Below are 4,764 nucleotides of genomic sequence, written 5' to 3'. Positions count from 1 at the left end.
AAGCTTTCCAGTATGTCACTGTATGTATGTATATATATACTGTATCTAGTGACATACTGGAAAGCTTCATCCATCACTGCCTGTGTTGAGCATGATCCCTCAGGTGTATGTTCAGTCATGTGACTGCAGCAGTTTGATAACAGTCAGGCTCAGMTGATGGATATTCTGTGACAAATGTTTTAAGTAATTTTCTTAGCCTAAAATTTTTAAAAGGAAAATATATTTTATATCTGCACAGAAACGTCACAGCTTGTCTCAGCAGTGTTAAAACACATTTCTTTTTTATTGTAACAATTAATTTTACTTTAGCCAATTATCAGTAGCATTAACATTTTACTGTCTCATTACTAGAGTATTTTATCCCTGGAAACATAGCATTTTGGTTGTAATAAATTTTTAATAGCTCATTGCAATGAAGGCAGGCAATATGGTAATTGTTTACTTGTATGTGCGCATGCGCATTTGCTTTTTGTGTTATTTTGTCTGTATGTTTGAAAAATATCTTTCATAAACCGCTGAAAAGATTTTATTTCCACTCTTAATGTCATCATTGGATTTACACCTTCAACACTGCCACCCATAGCACTTTGTACCTGACCTGTATGGCCTCTCCTGCCTGCCCATAGCCATGGTAAATGCTCCCAGCAGTATAGCTCCAAGGATGATTCGGGCTCAGAAAATGGTCCACCATGATAAGTTGGTAATTAAGGGAGTATCTTGAGAATAAACAACCCAAATACTTTAGTGCAGTAGAACAGTACGTAAAAAGGCACATTTCAGCAACTGGGTAATCAAAAGTGCTTTACACAAACAAAAATGTTTTGAACATTTTGAAAAGTGCAAAAGAATGAAATTATCTAAAGAAAAAAATTGAAATTACAAGCACTGACAGAGCATTTCATAAAATTAAAAGTAAGCTCTGAAAAAGACTGGAGGACATATATATAAAGAAACATCATAATTATTTATTTATTTATTTATTTTTGCTTTAATCAAAGGCAGCAGTGAGCAGAATGTCTGTAAAGACTTCAGATCAAAGTAAAATAATTTTATAGGAAGTGTAGAACATGTTGGAATGTTGGAACATATTTAGGAACGTTTTTCTCAAGAGTTTTAGAGCTCCTAATCCTAACTCAACAGGGTTAGAAAACAAAGTAAATAAAAAAAACCTGTCATATATAGATACATATGTAGCTATCGTTCATTACTCGTAACTTGTACTTGTTTAATTTATTCTGGTCTGTCAATATGTGCACAGACAGGCCATAGAGACAACATTTTCAAAATTCATTCATAAAAATCACAGATTTTCAAGAGTAAACTTAAGTTTTGAAAAAAAAAAGGTTGATTTCAGTTAATAACAGAGCAAAAATCATTTTGTACTTCCTACGTTAAGGCACAGTGGTAACAGTATGACAAAGTCTGAAGGAAATCCACRTGATGAGGTATCTTCTCTTCTATGCTGACTCCATGAAGTTGTATGTTTTTCTCAWTCAAATCTGAACTCTGGAATTTGAGTTATTAGTAATTTCAGAATCCCAAACATGCCCATAAAATGTTACTTTTATGTCCTTTTAAAAAGGAAGTATGCAGAGTGATAAGATTTGCTGCTGAGCCTTCAGTGGGCACAGGCTTGTAGGCGAAGCATACCTGTGACTGTGCACTTTGTGATGAATGACCTCTGAATGCAGATGTAGTGCAGAAATATAGGGCTGTTTCAGCAAGGTGGCTCTAGGGCCCCGACTCTGACAGGGCCCATGCATCTCAGGGGACTTGGCTCACAAGCACAAGGTTACTCCAACTAAAGGCTGCGGGGTCCTTTATATCAGAAGAGGGTCAAACGCTTGAACAAAGGCTGCTTTTCTCCACAGTGAATTTTATCCTCTCCTTTCAGCTTCATCCCATTTCTTCTTTTTGTTCCTCCTTTTTATTTTTCAAGTTTCTGCAGTAATTTTCCTTTCTACTTTGTTCTTATAAATTACTCTTTTTTTATTTACCAACCAAATGTTTTACATAAATTTCTCTTTTTCTTGTGTCTTTGTTGGCCAAAGAAACGTGCTGCAACACCATTTTAGACTAGAGTATAAACAGAAGTGATGGGGTGAAGATCCTCTTCASCTCACGGTTGTCACCTCAGTTTCATAAGCACTTTAAAAAAATCGCTTACAATGATATGGTCCAAAAAGGACTTATGCTTTTGTATTTTTTTTTTTTTTGAAAAATAGTGCCTTTCTGGCACTGGCAGGAGGTTCAAGGGAACCCGTTACCATTAGGGTTGTCCCCCAAAAAAAAGACTAAATAATTTTTAATGTAATTTAGAGTATAATCCAGGGTGGGCAATCCCGGCCCTCGAGGGCTGCTGTCATCCATGTTTTACTTGTTCCTCTGATTCAGTGATTGAATTCCCTTAAGTTCTRAGCTTGTTARTCACCCATTYATTCAAATCACATGTMCTGTTGCAGAGAAACCTCTARAACATGCAGGATAGCGGCTCTCAAGGGTCAGGAGTACACCCACCCCTGGTCTAATCCTCGCCAAAAAGTTGAACTTGTTTCCGGTGCRAGTTGGATTCTGCCAGAGCTGCTCCTGATTGTTTGTGGTGCTTATGAAAAGGGTGTCGGTGTGCAGTTGGAAAGGGTTTGTATGGAAAACCTCTAGGTCTTATATCTGCTTTTTGCAGCTGATGTTGGTATCCTCAGACTGTGACCTTCAGTGTGTGGGGGTGGATGTTCACAGCTCACAGTGTGAAGCAGCTGTGATGACAGTCAGCTTTTTTAAACCTGAGACTTCGGTTCTCATAAGACATGGGTGGAATACTCCCTGAGTCCAGGATGAGTCTCTGCTCCAGGTATCTGGAAGTCTTTTAGGATGAAGAGTAAAGTCCATCAATGGATCAAGGCCTCATCTCCAGTGATGACAGTGTTGCTCTGGTCTGTTGTAGTGAAGAACATGTAGAGCCACAAGGCAGAGCACTCGATTTATTGGTCCATCTATGTTTCACCACTCACTTATGGTCATGAGATCTGAATCATGACTGAATGAACGAAAACCTGGATACAATCAATTGAATTGGGCTTCCTTTGTAGGGTGGCTGTGCTCAGGCTTAGAGATGAGGTGAGGAACTCAGTCATCGAGTAGAGCTGCTGCTCCTCACCAAAAACAAKATGATGTGGTTCAGGCATCTGAATTAGGATGTCTCCTGGTTACCTCCCCCTGAAGGTTTTCCAGGCACCTCCCACTCAGCTCAGACCTGGATCTCACTGGAGGGGTTATGTCTCCTATCTGGCCAAGAAATGCAGGAGAGTGATTCCGGGGAGCAGGATGTCTGGTTCTCCCTTCTGAACCTGTTGCTGCTGTTCTGTGACTCAGCCACAGATAAATAGCAGAAAATGGATGGATAACATTATCTAATTAGATACTTATTTTTATTATTGATGGCATCACTGTTGTCTTAGTTCCTTTCAGCTGTGATGCAGTTTTGCTCAGCAGTGCTCCTCCAATTAAGACAAAGACTCATTCCCCGACTAAGAGAGGGCATTCCATCTTTCTCTACTTGATGAAGAGGAGGTGGTCGGGTTGAGTATCTGGAGCAGAGAAAAACAAATGTGTTGCTCCTTTTTGCAGGGGTCACCACAGAAAGCAAACTCACATGATGCAACCTGTAAAGCTTCACATGAAATAGCAAATAATGTGTGAYGCTTAAGATGACAACACATAAAATTATAGTGAGTTGTTTCTTTTTGTACTTGTACTTCTAAARTTTAGAGCTAGGGGAACCAGCTGAAGGAAGGTGTATTAAACTTTAATGCTTAATAATTSAGCCTTTGTTTCTTGTAGTGTCTTTATAGGCTATCACACTCAGTTCTTTATAAGATCTGAAGTCCATGCCAGACTCCTTTTGTTCGTAAGTGTGTAACAGCAGGTAAATGCAAAAGAAGTATTTAATTATAACACTTGGTGAAAATGCAGTAGAATAAATCATGCATAACAAAAAAATGAAATAAAACWGTATAAATTTTGAAGTTGTGGAGCACTGGATCCGATACAAATTATAATAAAAAAAAACATCCACATATTTTGATGTCTTTAATTCCAGTTTTGGTTAGATCTGCCTCAGTTGTTTCAGTCCTAAGGAAAGAATACTTCCTGAAAGTGAAATAAATGCACTGCTGCCTCTAACTCTCAAAGATGTGCTTTTGAAAAGCACAAGTCTCATATTTGTCTTGTGTTGCAAACCTTGCTGAAAACTTTTTTTTTTTTTACTTTTTTGTTTCTTTCAATTTTACAGTGACTTGATAGACTTACAGCGTACAACAAAACTTTAAATTAGTTTGATTGATTTAATTTCAGTCTGTACAGGAAACAAAATGTTTTTTCAGGTGCTCAGTTCAGATGAGGAGCAAATCATATGTGAGCTGGTTCAGGGGTTTTTTTTGTCTGTATTTTGTCTTTTGTTTAAAAAGTTTTTTTTCTTTGCTTTCTCTYCTATTTTTCCTTTTCCTAGTTGTGGTCCTGGTTTCTTTCTTTTACACATTAAACCTTATTACATCTTGTTTTATTTAATATTGCTTCCTTTGTTCTGTTTCAAATATATTGTGTAGTTTGTATTCTTCCCCTTCAGTTGTATATATTTCTTTTTTTTTTCTTCATTTTCTTTGTCTCTGTGCTATTGTTTTATTCTCTCTTGTCTTCTATCTAACATCATTACATTTCTTTGGACTTCTACTATATATTACTACCCTTACTGGTTTTTATCAGCTGTCT

General features: G+C 37.3%; 1 protein-coding gene across 1 annotated transcript in view; it reads left to right on the top strand.

The window, feature by feature from the left end:
* atrn (attractin) overlaps window positions 1–4,764 on the top strand; it is a 151,332-nt gene that overhangs the window by 135,962 nt on the left and 10,606 nt on the right. The window lies entirely within an intron of this gene.

The sequence above is a fragment of the Austrofundulus limnaeus genome, unplaced genomic scaffold (genome assembly GCF_001266775.1).
Source record: "Austrofundulus limnaeus strain Quisiro unplaced genomic scaffold, Austrofundulus_limnaeus-1.0 Scaffold160, whole genome shotgun sequence".
Classification (NCBI taxonomy): Eukaryota; Metazoa; Chordata; class Actinopteri; order Cyprinodontiformes; family Rivulidae; genus Austrofundulus; species Austrofundulus limnaeus.
The sequence above is the reverse complement of the archived record's forward strand: the minus strand, read 5'-3'. Positions and strand labels throughout refer to the sequence as shown.